We start from the raw sequence: 16,743 nt of genomic DNA, 5'->3' as shown, positions 1-16,743 counted from the left end.
ATTTTCGGTAATCATCTCAGTGTTTACTAAAGAGAATGTTAGGAGATACCCATGGCAGAAATATTTAATTTAATTCAGAGAGGCTGAAACATCATTGTGAATCTGGAAGATGTAATAGGGCAAATTGAAAAACTAAAAAGTAGCAAGTCACCTGCTACACCCCAGAGAACTAAAAAATGAAAGTGCAGACCTATTACTAGTATCTTGTAGCCTACTATTAAAATCGATTTTTGCAGGACTGAGCAAACGTTTTGAGCCATGGCCCCTTTTCCATTCATGAAATTGGTTGATTGTATTTTGGTTATGTATTGTTAATTAAAAAAATGAACTATAGAAAAAAATAGTAAAAGATATTTAGGAAAACAAAAAATTATGAGATAAATGTAGACTGTAATAAATATTGTTTTTTATATATTATTTATTGTATTTATTATTTATCAAGTTTTTATATACCGTCATTCGGTTTTGCCATCATAACGGTTTACAAATTTTCAATGGAGTATTTATTTCAATATCATTAGTGTTTGTACTTTGTTTTATTTCTACTGAGTTTGTGTGTATATATGTGTGTGTATGAATGTATGTGTGTATGTATGTTTGTGTGTGTATGTATGTGGATATGTATACACATACATATATATTTGTGTATATATATTTATATACATATAGCATACTAAATAGCATACATAAATACTGTTTATAAAAAAGTTCTTATGTTCCTGAATTTGTTAAAATGTTAAAAAGGCTTACACAAACCTAAGTACACTAGAAAGCGCTCCAAGAGCTGAATAGGAACACGAATGATGAAATGCTTAGATGTTAAAGTTTCTTATGCACAGCGGTCATCAACCTTAAATCTCCCTCATCTTCTCAGAGCTGTAATCAACAGCCTCAATTCTCCTGCAATTCCTATACTTGTCTTCTCAAAATGGAAATAACCTCAGTGCTCCCTCGGCAAAGACACCAATGTTCACCATGCGTTTGGCTTCCTTAGGAGGAACTAGTGTCATCAATGTTCCCCAATCCTAGACACTATTGTTTCTAATATAAGCTCACAGTACTCTTTGAAAAATGGCTGGTCAGGTATTGCATGCCATCATACTTAAATATTAGTCTATTTGTGCAAATCTCATCAAAACTGAGCTCACTCTCCTCACGTCTATTCTTGTGTGTGTACGTATATGTGTATAAATATATACACACAAACACACATACATACATATATGAAGGGTATTCATCAAGCAGTCACACTGCCATCCAGTGGTTCAAAGCTCCCATTTGTTTCACACATACATGGGCACAAAGGCACAGGTACCTCATACCCACACACACACACCCCACTCCCAGACTGACAGTGAAACAGGCAGACATAGTTACCCCCAGACACAGACACCCCACAGAGACAAAAACTCAATACCCAGACAGGCATAGTGACACAGACATATCAGAGATAGACAATACCACACCTAGACAGAAAAACACAGACAGAAGAAGGCACACCACAGGCAGACATAGAGAGAGGCATAGAAGCAACTCACCCAGACAGGCAGATAAGACCACGTTACATACAGACCAAAGCACATCAGGCAAACATTCCGTACCCAGACACACAGTCTGCACACCACAATAAGGGCTGGAAAACTTTTACAAAAACTTATGTGCTAGACAAAATTTTTTAGGAGCTGAGAGAAACTCCATCCCATCCTGCCCAACTATTTTGTTTCATGCTTTTTAAAAATTTTACTGTATGTAATTTTTTTCCCTATATTTTTGTGTTATAGTTTGCTCCTTACTATTTTCTCATATTTTTGTTTATTTAATTTTTTATTTTTTTAAATACTTTTAGCATTTATTCCCCCTTTCCCAACCCCCACATTCTCTCTGGCCTCTTTGCCCAATCCCATCCCCTAACTCACCATTTACTTTCCTCTGGGTGGGCAGCATCTGTGATCTCTCTCCCTAGGTAAGGACCCAGTGGCAGCAGGTACTCCTCCCAGGCTGAGGATTGAGGGTAGCAGGTCTTCCTGGTTGTGGAACCACTGCAGTGACTGCTCTCATATCCAGTTCTATTCCAGAGAAAATGGCTCCCCACCTGGGCCCACCACAGCAAAAACAACTTCTCTCTTCAGCCCACCAAAAGAGATGCATGGCTAAGACATGACATTCTTGCAATGATGTCACTATGTTTTGGCAGCTCCATTTCTCCTGAGTTTGCAGTGTTTCTACAGCACTGAGACTCAAAAGTATAGCCATTTTTTTTTTCTTCCCTGATTGGGCAGCTAGTGTGTCTGTCTCCTTTCAGGATTCTTCAAACCCTCTCAAGGGGGCCTGCCCCCCAGTTGACTCACCTTGAGAAGTAAAAACCCGTTCCAGGCCCAGAAAGCCTTGCGGGGAGGGAGCCGCGCCCCCATAGCAACCACTGGGCCAACCGGAGGGCGCCTACTGCCCCTTTAAACGCAGGCTCAATCCCGGTGGCGTTCTTTTTGGCGCCTACCCGCTCCCGACTACCAGCTCTCTCCACTCCCCTGCTGAGGTTCGCACAGTTTGGGGCGAGAGCCTGCTCACCTTCTGTCCGATCTTCGATCAGGTGAGCCGCGCAGGGGGAGACAGGAAGTGAACGGGAAAAGGAAAAGAAAAAAAACTTGAGAAGTAAAAACCCGCTTCAGGCCCAGAAAGCCTCGTGGGGAGGGAGCCGTGCCCCCAAAGCAACCACCGGGCCAATCGGAGGGCGCCTACTGCCCCTCTAAACGCAGGCTCAATCACGGCGGCGCCGCACGCCGGGCATCGCGTGCCCGAAGGAGCGCAACCTAAGGGGCCTGCCCCTTAGTGCGCCCCTTTGTGAGCCTAAGGAATCAGGACAAAGGCCACTCTGATAGACACCCTCGCCTCAGCATTGCTACACGCGACTCACAGCCAACACACTGTCACCCGCCCCAGCCTCTTCCAGCATTCCTCCAGCCTCTTCCAGCAATCATCGAGCACGCAACCCATCCTTTACCGCACAACTAGATCATAATGCTTCCGGGACTCCCAATCCCTATCCTTCACCACAACTTCTACAACACAAGAAAAGCAACAATGCAATACCATCCACGCTCTTCTAAATCTCTCATTCCGATCTTGATTTCACCTCTTACCCAACTCCTAGGTCTCAGTCTGTTCTCCTTGACACTATTCAACGCACAATCCATCACCAAAAAAACTCTGATCCTCAATGACTATCTCCTAAATGCCAAACCGGACATCTGTGCCATAACAGAAACTTGGCTGAAACCAACAGACATAGCCCTAATAAATCTACTCCCCACACAGATGTAAGACTTCTTTTCCCTCCCACGACCAAAGAAAAGGGGCGGGGCTTCCTTCTAGCAACCAAAAAAGAACTGAGAGTCTCCCAACTTCCAGTAAAATCGGATTCAAAATTAGAAATGGGCCTCTTCAAAACAGATCAACTCCAAATCCTCTTAGTCTACGCCCCACCAGGACTCCTCGACTCAGATGCCTCCCCCATAGTAGAATTAATTGCAAAACACATAAACCTGGACTCCCCCGCCTTGATACTAGGAGATTTCAACCTACATGTTAACACTACACTCACAACCAACAGTGAATCCTTACTCTCCACACTTACAGCCATGGGCTTCCAACAGATTATCAACGAGCCCACCCACAAAGCAGGCCACACCCTGGACCTCATTTTCATAAACTCTGGCATCAAGCACTCATCCCCTCCTGCATGCACACCGGTCCCCTGGTCGGATCACTCACTAAACTCCACTATTTTCTCAATATCTGAATCCTGTAACCCTCACCCTCCTCAATCTTAGTTTACCTTCAGAAGATCTTGTTCTTCCGCTGACCTCAGCATCCTCCTGGCTAAAGAACTTCCACACTTAAACCTCTCAGATCCCAACTCAGCCTTATCTTCATGGAACAATATCACAGAGGAAATAGCAATCACAACCCAAATTCCCCAACCCAAATTCCCCAAAGAGACAACCATGGTTCACTAATGACCTACGGAAACTCAAACAAATCCTCAGAAAAAAGGAAAACAAATGGCGCAAAACTCCTTGTCCCAACACACTTTCCGCCTACAAATCCGCCCTCCATCATTACAGGAACTCAACCCTAAAGGCAAAAAGGGATTTCTACGCTCACAAGATTCACCACCTTACCTTCAACGCAAAAGCCCTTTTCTCCTACGTATCCGAACTAACTCAACCTAACACTCCACCTATCCCTAATTAACAGGCACAAGCCAAAGCCGATAAACTATTTGATAAAGTAAATATGATGGGCCAATAAATTGAGATTCTATTTTTGGAATTTTGTTCTGATGTCTAAAATATCAACTATTTTTGATAGGCATGGTATTATTATGATATATATTTACCATTAATATTTGGTATTTTGTTCTTTGGTTTCTGTGAAGCTAAAATTTATTGTTTGTATTTTTTATTTTGTTTTTATGTATGTATTTTCTGTATATCGCCTAGGCCTTCTAAGTGTTAGGCGATTTAATAAATTTTAATAAATGAAAATGAAATAAATGAACTAGCCCTATTCTTCCAAAGCAAAATCTCCAATCTCCTAACCCTCCTGCCCCCGAGCCCCACATCGCCGATTAGCTCCTACCACCTCCTCAACAAAAGAACCTCGCTGGATGCGTTCGAACCTACCACTGCTTCAGAGATCCATTCTCTATTAAAGAAAATGAAACCTTCCTCCCATCCCCTCGACCTAATACCGTCAAAACTCCTTCGGCTAATACCTGAAACCATCTCCAAACCACTAGCAGACATCATAAACTGTTCCTTAACACAGGGAATCTTCCCAGACACCCTAAAAATTGCTTCTCTGAAACCACTACTAAAGAAACCAGATTTGGATCCCAAGAATCCAAACAACTTCCGCCCAATTTCCAACCTGCCTTTTGTAGCAAAGATTTTGAAAAAACTGGTCAATTCACAACTCTTGGACTACCTAGAAGATCACGAAATACTATACCCCTCCCAATATGGGTTCCGCAAGGCTTTAAGCACTGAAACCTTACTCTTATCGCTAACAGACCACCTCACCATGGGTTTGGACAAAGGACAACCTTTCCTACTAATTCTCCTAGACCTGTTGGCGGCGTTCAACACTGTAAACCATACCATCCTCCTCAATCGCCTATCAGACATTGGAATAACAGGCTCTGCCCACACATGGTTCAAAACATTCCTATGTGACAGAGGTTACAAAGTTAGAATCACTACAATTCCTCGCTAGGAGTTCCTCAAGGTTCCTCCCTATCCCCTACTCTATTCAACATTTACCTTCTTCCTCTATGCCAACTGTTAACCAACCTACAACTAAAACATTTCCTATATGCCGACGATGTGCAAATTCCGATACCCATCAAAGAATCTATCACCAAAACACTGGGAAAACTGCCTCCGAGAGATCAACCATCTCCTCGCTAACCTAAACCTGATACTAAACTCAGCCAAAACAGAACTCCTCCTCATCACTCCCGAAAACAGCAACTCCCCGCAAAGTGCCTCATCTAACACCATTGTCATACAAGCAAGAGACCTAGGAGTAGTAATAGACAATCACCTAAATCTAAAAACATTTATCAACAATACTACCAAGAATTGCTTCTACAAGCTACAGGTAATAAAAAGAATGAAACCACTCCTACACTTTCATGACTTCAGGACAGTCCTACAAGCCGTAATATTCTCCAAGATAAATTATTGCAACTCTATCTTGCTAGGTCTCCCGTCCTCATCCATAAAACCACTTCAGATGCTCCAGAATGTGGCAGCTAGAATCCTGACAAACTCCAGAAGAAGAGACCACATCACTCCTATTCTAAAAAGTCTACACTGGCTACCAATACACTTCAGAATTCTACACAAGTCCATCACCATCATCCATAAAACCATCCATTCCCAAGCCCCTCTCAACCTCCAAATTCCCCTTAGACTACACACATCATCCAGACCCATCAGAGAAGCCTACAGCGGTTCCCTGCTTATCCCCCCTACTAAATCTACACACCATCTAGCACTCAGAAACCGGGCCTCCTCCACGGCGGGTCCCTCTCTCTGGAATACATTACCACCTGATCTCAGACTGGAACCATGCTTATTAACATTCAGAAAAAGGCTTAAGACTTGGCTATTTAAACAAGCCTTTCCCGAGTCTAATATCCATTAACAGACCATTGCTGCACAATGTAAATACTGCTCAATGTAAATAATTTACTTCTGTATAAATTCTTTAATTATTGTGTCCTTGCTCCACCAGTTCTAGCAACCCTGTTATATTGTAACCTTTTTGTTTCTTATGCACTTGTTATATGTACGAAGTTACTGCACCCCCTGTTATCTGTAGACTGGCATAATATGATTGTGTCATGAATGCCGGTATAAAAAAGCTCTAAAATAAATAAAATAAATAAATGAAGTTAAATTGGCCACCTGAAGATTAGAAGGTGGCCAATTTAACTTAAGTCTTTTTAAATGGCTCCAGAGGTGATCTGGGAAACTATAGACCTGTGAGCCTGACATATGTGCTAGGAAAATTCATAGAAACTATTCTAAAGGATAAAATCATAGAATATATAGACAGATAATCTGCTACACTTTTTTTTTTTGAAGAGGTTAATAAATTGTACATAATGGTAAGCCAGTGGGTATAGTGTGTCTGAAGGTGTTTGACAAAGTCCCTCATGAGAGACTTCTGAGAAAATTAAAAAGTCACATGATAGGAGGCATTCTCCGAGGATAAGCAGGATGGCAGTCCTCACACATGGTGACATCATCTGATTGAACCTGGCACGGAAAACTTAAGGTTTCTAGAACTTTGAGCCTCTCAGGCATGCAATCTTCCATATTTATTTATTTATTATTTTTATATAAAGACATTCATTCTCAATTTAGATATCACACCAGTTTACATTCAGGTACTGTAGGTATTTTTCTATCCCCAGAGGGCTTACACTCTAAGTTTGTACCTGAGGCAATGGAGGGTAAAGTGACTTGCCCAAGGTCACAAGGAGCGACAGCAGGACTCGAACCCTGGTCTCCTGGTTCATAGTCCACTGCTCTAACCACTAGGCTATTCCTCCTCCCACAGGGTTCCTTCAGTCTCCCTCTCTAGTTCTCTTTGGGAGTTTTTCTGGTGTTTTTTGCTGTGTTTTTCCTGTCTTGAATGTTGTTGGGATTGCGCAGTTGATGCAGGGTTGCCCTGGTTCTTCCCTCTGTAGATCCTTAGTCAAGAGTTTCAACATTTTGGTAAATTTCCTTTTGGATCAAACCCCTGGGGTGTCAGTGTGCTCAGTGCCCGCCTGTCATCGACGGCCACCATCATAGATTTTGATATTGCGTTCCTTTTATTTTGTGAAGCCATGTCCTTATTGGGGTTCCAGTGGTGCCAGAAGTGTGGATGGACCATGTCCATCACAGACCTCCATAATAGATGTGTCTTCTGCCTGGGGGCATCGCATGATGTCCAGGTTTGCCACAAGTGCATTCAGATGATCTCTAAGGGATACCAGGCCTGGTTGGAGAAGATGGGCCAGCTGTTCGGGTTTTGGAAGACTGATTCATTGGCATTGGAGGCATTGACGATGAGCCGCACTGATGGCCATTAAGCCATAGACATCAACAGGGCCATCGGCTCTGTAAGTGGTTTCCAGGGATCCGAAGAAGGGCCATTGCCCAGCATTTCCAGGCTGAAGACTTTGGGTGCATCGTCTTCAACCTCTGTACTGGGGAAGGACCAATTCGAGCATCAATGGAAGCTGAAGAAGCATCAGCCCCTTTGCATGTTAAGGAAAAATGGATGCACCAGCCTTGGCTGTGATGCCTCCAAAGTGACCCCCTGGTGAGGAGCACCAGTCCTCCACAGTTCCCAGGGGTTCGCCATGGCCACCACCGTTCCTCCTCTTGGTTCCGAAGAGGATGTGGTCACGCATCCTGGCTCTCAGGCAGTCTTGGCATCTGCGATCTTTGCTGGCGAAGCGAGTGTATCAGGTCATGGAGAAGGCACTGCACGACCTCTGTGATGGTACATTAACGGCACCGAGCCTGGCATTGTTGCTTTTCAGCTCCCTGCATGTGCTTATCAGAGCACTACTGACACCCTTGCAGGTGTCTATGCCTGGGGCGGCATCGAAGCTGTTACCAACCAGTTCAGTGGTCGTCTCTGGTTCCTCAAATGGGGAAGCTCCCCAGTGATGGGAGTGGCCTCAGAGTCATGGCCTGCCTGGCCAGCCGAGTCTGTTCCTATATTGCTAGCTGAGGACTGAGTGATATCAGTGATAATGATCCCTATGACCCTTGGGGTATAGACTCCTCAGATGTTTTGGATGATGATGCATCGGATGGACTCCTCTCCAATCCTTCTCTTCCTGACAGCAGAAGGAAGTCTCCTCTGGAAGAGCTCTTCTTCTCTGGTTTTGTTCTTTTGATGTGGAGGCCATCCCATATATGTTGCAGATGGAGGAGGATACTTGGCACAAGATGCTGGATATCCTCCAGTATGTAGCACTTCCTAAAGAGATTGTGATAGTCCTAGTGCATAAGATCCTTATGGAGTTGCTGATGAGGATGTGGGAGAGCCCCTTCTCCTTCTGTTAATAAGGTGGACATGATTTATCTCATCCAAAAGAGTCCTAGATTTGACAAGTGTCAGCTGCCACACCAATCTGTTGTGATCTAATCTGCTCTCAAGAAGGCCAAGTGCCTCTGGACCCATTCCTCTGTGCCCCCAGGAAAGGATCAGAGGGCCATGGACACACTTGGGAGGAAGGTATTTCAGGGGAGCTATGCTCATTGCCAGCTCTTCATAGGCCAATACTTGTGGGAGGTGCAGGAGGTGGTCAAGCTGCTGCTCGACTATCCGGGTGTTGGAGAAGCTAGGATTCATCATCAACTACCCAAAGTCCCATCTTAGTCCATCCCCGCAATTGGACTTCAAAACCTTCCTGCCACAACATCAGACATTACCTTGATGACCATTGCAGCGGAGAATCAAAAATACCAGCAGGTATCAGCATGGCACATCTTGAGACTGTTGGGCCACATGGCCGCAATAGTACATGTTGCGCCCTCGGCATGCCTGTACATGCAGAGAGCCCAGTGGAGCCTTAGGACCCAGTGGCTTCAGGCCATTCAGGTTCCGCAGAATTGTATCTGTATCACGCCATACCTCTGGGACTCTTTTTATCCTGGTGGTAGGAAACTTCCAATTTGGAACAGGGGGGGTGTCCTTCCAAATTCTTCTGGTTCAATTCCTCAGGTTCAAATTATCCTAACAATGGATGCATCCACCCTAGGCTGGGGAGCCCATGTAAATGGGCTTAGCATCCAAGGTCTTTGGTCCGCCCAGGAACACTTCTGACAAATCAACTTCCTGAAACTCCAGGAGATCAGGTATGCTCTGTGGGCTTTCAGAGATCTGCTGTCCAACAAAATTGTGTTGGTCCAGACAAACAACCAGGTGGCGATGAATTACATCAACAAGCAGAGAGTACAGGCTCTTACCTCCCATGTTGAGGCAGTCCAGATATGGTCATGGGCCTTCTCCTATGGGATGGTGCTCAGGGCCATATATCTAGCCGGTACAGAGAATGAGAGAGCAGACAGACTGAGTCGCTCCTTCAGACCCCATGAATGGTTTCTGGACCAAGGGGTAGTGAACTGATTGGAGAAGCCTGGAGATAGATCTGCTCACGGTCCCTTGAAACAGGAAGGTTCTTCAGTTCTACTCCATGTACAAGACACATGGCAAACTAGCCTCAGATGCTTTTGCCCTTCATTGGGGCTAGGGTCTCCTGTATGTTTATCCTCCAGCTCGCCAGTGGTGAAGACTTTGTTGAAGTTCAGGGAGTACAATGGGATTATGATTCTCATAGCATCCCCCACTGGCTGAGACAGGTCTGGTTTCCACTCTTTCTGGAGTTGTATATCCAGAAACCGATCAGACTGGGGACTTCACCAGATCTCATCGCCAGAATCTGGGCAGGTTGTGACATCCCAACCTCCAGGTCCTGTTGCTCAAGTGGATTGTGAGAAATTGCAGGAGGACCTTGTGAGACTAGGTGTTTGGGCATCCATATGGCAGATGAAATTTAATGTGGACAAATGCAAAGTGATGCACATAAGGAAAAATATCCACACTGAAGCTACATAACTATAGGCTTCATGTTAGGAGTTACCACCCAGGCTAGGAATCTAGGCATTATTGTGGACAATTCATTGAAATGCAGTGGCAGTCAAGAAAAGCAAACAATGTTAGGAATTATTAAGAAAGAAATGCGGAATAAAATGGAGAATATCATAATGCCTCTGTATAGCTTCATGGTGTGATCACACATAGAGTACTGTGTGCAGTTCTGGTTGTCGCAACTCAAGAAAGGATATAGTAGAACTAGAAAAGGTACAGAGAAAAGTGACCAAAATGATAAAAGGGAGGAACAGCTCCCTATCAGGAAAAGCGAAGGAGTCTAAGACTTTACCTTGGAGAAAGGACGGCTAAGGGGAGATATACTGTTCTATAAAATCATGTGTAATAGAATCGGTAAATGGAAATCAGTAGTTTACTCTTTCAAATATAAAAAGACTAGGGACATGCCATGAGGTTAGTAAGTAGCACATTTAAAACAAATCTGACAAAATAATTTTTCACTCAGTGAACAGTTAAGCGCTGCAATTCATTGCCAGAGGATGTAGTAAAACTAGTTAGTGTAGCTGGGTTTAAAAGAGTCTTATACAAGTTCCTGGAGGAAAAGTCCATAAAACACTATTAGCCATGTAGACTTGAGAAGAGTCACTGCTGATGATTTTGAGCAAGAAGGATTGGACCCATTCTTTGGGATCCTACTGAGTACTTATGACCTAGATTGGCCACTGTCAGAGACAGGATGCTGGACTTAATAGATCTTTGGTCAGACCCAGTGTGGCATTGCTTATCTTCTTACCAGATATGATCACCCCAAGATCTTTCTCCTGTTTGACACACACCAGAAACTCACTACCATTCTTTTGGATTTTTGCATGCCTAATGCATGACTATACTTTTTATGCCTGCATTGCCTCGTCAGCCCCTCTGTCAATCTTAGTGCTTAGCAAGCTTTAGCGAGGTAGTTAGCTCTCCAGAGAGGAGAGCAAGAAATAAGCATGGCTATTTCATCCAACTGTCTATCACGCGCCTTTCCCCTTTTGTCCTATGTACTGCTAACACTACTCTTCCTCCCTTGGCCTGTAAGGACCACTGATGCCACCCACTTCCTTTCCGCCTACCAAAAGATTCTGGGTTAGTGACCCGATGTGATCTGCACAGAATAACCACTGGGTATTACTAGTTGAAAAAGGAGGTGATAATGCTTCTGTACAAATGATGAGTAACCCATCAAACTGTGTATTGTCCAGTTCTGGAACCCACAGCTTGAAATAAGTGTAGACAATGGAGGCAGCTCAGAGAAGGACTATTAAAATGGTGCAGGGCCTAACCCATAAACCCTACAAAATGAGATCCAAGACCTAAATCTGTACATCCTAGAGGAAAAGGAGGAGATGGATAATATGACTGAGATTTTTAAATACCTCAGTGTAAATGGTGCCCCCATGCTCCCACGATTCTGCAGCTCCAGGAGAAACCACATAATTAGTCGGTTGCTATATAATTTACAACCTGCCACACAGTCAGCAAACTTGCAGCTCCCCCTTGCTAATTCAGTCATCTAAAAAAACTGCATATACTGCCTTGTAGGGCTTATTCAACAGCCTTTTATCTCGGGCCCCTGCAATTTCTCTCTCTGATTCATGCTCCAGCCCTTCTCCTCTCCTCACAGGCAGTTTCCAGGGAACAGGAGGGAAAAGATGAGGCTGAGGCTACAGCAGAAGAGCCAATCCATTCTACTCCCTAATACAGTCCCTCCCCTCCTGTTGTTTCCTCCATCTTCTCCTGTCCTGAAGGAAACAAAATGGGAGGGGTTGAGGTTGGAGTGTATTAGAGCAAGCCAAAGATAATTTTAATGCAATTCCTGGATGGAGTGATGTTCCTTTATAAGAATTTCATCTTTATACAAGGGTTCAAGCACCTGCATATGTGGCCAAACATATATCAATTGGCAAATACTTGTATTTTGGAAGTCTACAGCTGACAAATGGGATTAATTTCATTTAACAGCAGGACAAACTCTGCTAATGAGTACATCTTCAGCATACATAAAATATATTCATAAAGATGGTGAGAACATTTTCAAGATTATTTAAAAAGGTGGTGTATTTCCATCCAAAACAAGTGACATTTTCACTGTTAAGTTTCTTTACCTGTTAAATGATTTTTGTATATGGTAAATTTTGTATTTGTATATAGTTTAAATGTTGTTTAAAACAATGCATGGTCTTCCATTTAAAAAAAAAAAAAAAAAAAAAAGGCATTAGAATAATGAGGTGTGAAATGTTTTGCATAACTGTGTAAATCTGCCAAATAATTGCTACAGAATTTTATAAAGTCATCACAGAGGGGCCGATGCAATAAACTTGCGTAGAAAGTGGGCGCTGAACAGTCAGCGCCCGCTCTCTTAACACTCCCCAGGTGCCCCCAAGGTGGGCGCCATGCAATATTTAAATGAGGGGGTCGCATTAGCAAGGAGGTGATAGGATCACTTGCGCGACCCTAGCGCATCCTTGCTAACGCGAACCCAATTGGTTTTCGTGAATGCCATATGCCGGTCACGAAAACTGACGCCGATTAAACTCTGTATCGGCTTTCCTTACCGGTGGACAGTTATGAAAACTGATGCCGATAAACCTGGCGTTGGTTTTCGTGACTACCGTTTGCCGGAAAACAAACGCCGAATTTATCGGCATCGGTTTTCGTGGCTGTCCGCCGGTAAGAAAAACAGACGCCGATAAACTCAGCGTCTGTTTTCGTGATGGGTCCGACTGTCAATTTGTATTTTTTTTTGTTTTATTTCTTTTATTTTTCATCTTTTTTTATGCCTAATAGCCTCATTCACATGCATTTGCATGTGATGAGCGCTATTAGATTCACTCCGAGTTGGACGCGCTTTGAATATGCACTAATCCCCTTATTGCATTAGGGGATTGATCAGCGCCTATTCTACCCGCGTCCGACTGCAGGTTAACAGTGCGCTCTGTTCAGTGCACAGTATTGCATCGGCCCCAGAGTTTGCTAATTCTTGCTGCAGAATCTTGAAAAATCTGCTGCAGGAAACCAGGGGATGCGAGTATAAATAATGCACAAGAAGCAAAAGGAAATTATGGAACAAGTAGCTACCATATGAGATTCCAAGGGAAAGGATTGAGAGACATAAGCAAATATTTCTTAACAGAAAAGGTACTAGTTAAATAAGAGTGTGCCAGCGTAGTTGGTGGCAGAAAATCAATATTGGAGTTTAATAAAGCCTGGAGATAAAGAGGGTTTTTTAATTCCAAGGAAGTGAAGCTAAAGCCGGAGGTTGAGTGGGCACTGCAATCATTATTGCAGTGGGAAGATAAATGGGATAACTAGATGGGCCTTGCTGTCTATCTACTGTCATTTTCTCTGTTTCTGTCATACTTTTCTCTCCAAATATGCTTATTTATTTACCTTCATGCTATTAACAAAATCACATTTTAAATTTGTAATAATAAAATTGCTTCCCTTTATATTCTTCTCAAAATAAAGGAAAATGTTTGTTTAGCAGGTATTGTTAGTAAGAAATTCATGCAGAAAAGTGTACTCTGGAGTCATCCTTTTAGCTACCTTGGGTTGAGATTTGGTGGGGGCAGTTTTGTTTGCCTGTCGGATACAATTTCTTAATGATATTGGAGATAAACAGGAAATGGATATTGGAAGAAGCGTAGCATTTACATTTTAAAGTAATTGCAAGGTGTCTTTGTAGAGGAAGCTGGTAATAATCTAGTTTGTTTTGTTTTTGTTTTTGTTTTTTTAAACAGAGAAATTAGCGGGTTTTGTTCATAATAGTAAATTCTATATCTGCCCTTACATATCTGCAGAAGACTGTGAACAATTAATACTGGGATTCCAAACCTTCAGATTCTCCAGTTTTGTAGTGTTTTCCAAATATAAATGTCTGTGTACTTGAACAGTATGCTTTTTAATGTGAAGATGTAAGAAAAAAGTTCTACTCAACTGTTGAAGGGTTTTTTTTTTTTAAGAATTATATTTCCTATGAGTAGTCTGGCTATGTGTGTGTCTCAGAACAGTGTGAAATAACCCACCACACCTCAAAAACAAATTTAAAAAAAGCCCAGTTGTGCTGGAATAGCCGCACCAATATCTTGCCAGAGTGCAGCATGCTAGAATTTCATAGCGCCACCATTTGCCAAATTGGGTGAAACAGCTGTGGTTATGAAAGTGCAGAGAGCCGTAGGTTTTATCACAGGAAGCAAACATCCATTATTTATACACAGGCCAGATGGAGTGCAGACAGTAAAGGGTACCGTATGTGCTTCCACAAACTTCTGACCCATGAAATCAGTCATGACCTACACAAACTGCTCTCAGAGAAGGAAAGTGATTCAGTCTCCACAGCATCTAACATCTGGTCTGTTCTAAGCAAAGGCTGCAGTGTGTGTGCTGCAGTTCTACCACCCAGAGAGAAACTATTGCCCTTTGAGGGTCTGAGATGACCTTAGCCTAAAGCTGACAAGGCAACATGTTTGATTTTAACTGATTTTTCAAAGCTATAAGCCTGATTTTCCAAAACCCTAGTGTATGCTTTAATCTTTTTAAATTTGATTGCCCAACTTATGCTTACTACAAAGCGGGATACAAAAATTATAATTGTACATGAACATTAATACAATAAACTAAATCATATATAAACATAGCAATACAAAGACACAAAAACAAATAACATCCACAATCAACCAACTAATAGTAACACATTCACATCTGAGCGCACTGTATTGCATTGGCCCCATTAAACGCATGGTTTTCACTAAGCAAATTGTCCCTACTGCAATGATCTGAGTGATCCAGCAAGTTCATAGGTAGATAAAATGGTAGCGAAGTATAGTGAGGTTCCACTAGGAAGATATTTAAAGGTCAGATATAAAATCTGAAAACTACACTGCACCTCAGCAGGAAGCCAAAGGAAGCTGTATAGAATTGGGGTGATATCATACTTCTTAGTGCCCACAAACATCCTGGCTGTCATATTTTATAATAACTGTAAAAACTTAATGCTGGCCTTAGGTAACCGTTTATAAAAAGAATTCTTTGTCGACAAGCAGGCATGAATTAGCCATTTCATGTGGATGACATCATCTGACAACATAGACCCATCTCTCAACGTATAGTAAAGTTTTGTTAAACATGAGCATGACTTTCCATGAACATGCACTGTGTTACGCTTGGGCTGAGTTCAGGGGTAGTGAACACCACCCAAAAGGGTGGCTCCAGGTGGAGAGAGACAGGGATGGCTGGAAACCGTGTCTGGGTCCCGGCTGGGTCAGGGCAGACAGCAAGTAGCAGTGTCTGGGTCTAGGCTGGGTCAGGGCAGGCGGCAGATAGCAGTGTCTAGGTTCAGGCTGGGTCAGGGCAGGCGGCAGATAGCAGTGTCTAGGTTCAGGCTGGGTCAGGGCAGGCGGCAGATAGCAGTGTCTAGGTTCAGGCTGGGTCAGGGCAGGAGGCAGAGCAAGGCAGGTCAGAAGGCCCGTAGGCCACACACACACAGAAGGCCCGTAGGCCAGACACCGTAAGCGGGGCAAGGCAGGTCAGAAGGCCCGTAGGCCACACACCATAAGCGGGGCAAGGCAGGTCAGAAGGCCCGTAGGCCACACACACACAGAAGGCCCGTAGGCCACACACCGTAAGCGGGGCAAGGCAGGTCAGAAGGCCCGTAGGCCACACACACACAGAAGGCCCGTAGGCCACACACCGTAAGCGGGGCAAGGCAGGTCAGAAGGCCCGTAGGCCACACACAGTAAGCAGGGCAGAGAGCCCGTAGGCCAAACACACACAGACAGTAGAGCAGAGGGCCCGTAGGACCGCACGCACAGTAAGCAGGGCAGGGCAGAAGGTCCGAAGACCATACACAGCACAAGGTAGAAGGCCCGAAGGCTGCGCAAGGCAAGACAAGACAAGACAGAAGGCCCGAAGGCCGCGCAAGGCAAGACAAGGCAAGACAGAAGGCCCGAAGGCCGCGCAAGGCAAGGCAAGACAGAAGGCCCGAAGGCCGCGCAAGGCAAGGCAAGACAGAAGGCCCGAAGGCCGCGCAAGGCAAGGCCACGCAAGACAAGGCAGAAGGCCCGATGGCCACGCAAGGCAAGGCAGAAGGCCCGAAGGCCGCGCAAGGCAAGGCAGAAGGCCCGAAGGCCGCGCAAGGCAAGGCAGAAGGCCGCGCAAGGCAAGGCAGAAGGCCCGAAGGCCGCGCAAGGCAAGGCAGAAGGCCCGAAGGCCGCGCAAGGCAAGGCAGAAGGCCCGAAGGCCGCGCAAGGCAAGGCAGAAGGCCCGAAGGCCGCGCAAGGCAAGGCAGAAGGCCCGAAGGCCGCGCAAGGCAAGGCAAGACAGAAGGCCCAAAGGCCACGCAAGGCAAGACAAGGTAGAAGGCCCGAAGGCCGCGCAAGACAAGACAAGGTAGAAGGCCCGAAGGCCGCGCAAGACAAGACAAGGTAGAAGGCCCGAAGGTCGCGCAAGGCAAGGCAAGGCAAGACAGAAGGCCCGAAGGCCACGCAGGGCAAGGCAAGACAAGGTAGAAGGCCCGAA

General features: G+C 44.4%; 1 protein-coding gene across 4 annotated transcripts in view; it reads left to right on the top strand.

Moving 5' to 3' along the window:
- FANCC (FA complementation group C) overlaps positions 1 to 16,743 on the top strand; it is a 566,530-nt gene that overhangs the window by 107,838 nt on the left and 441,949 nt on the right. The window lies entirely within an intron of this gene.

The sequence above is a fragment of the Rhinatrema bivittatum genome, chromosome 1 (genome assembly GCF_901001135.1).
Source record: "Rhinatrema bivittatum chromosome 1, aRhiBiv1.1, whole genome shotgun sequence".
NCBI classification, from domain to species: domain Eukaryota; kingdom Metazoa; phylum Chordata; class Amphibia; order Gymnophiona; family Rhinatrematidae; genus Rhinatrema; species Rhinatrema bivittatum.
The sequence above is the reverse complement of the archived record's forward strand: the minus strand, read 5'-3'. Positions and strand labels throughout refer to the sequence as shown.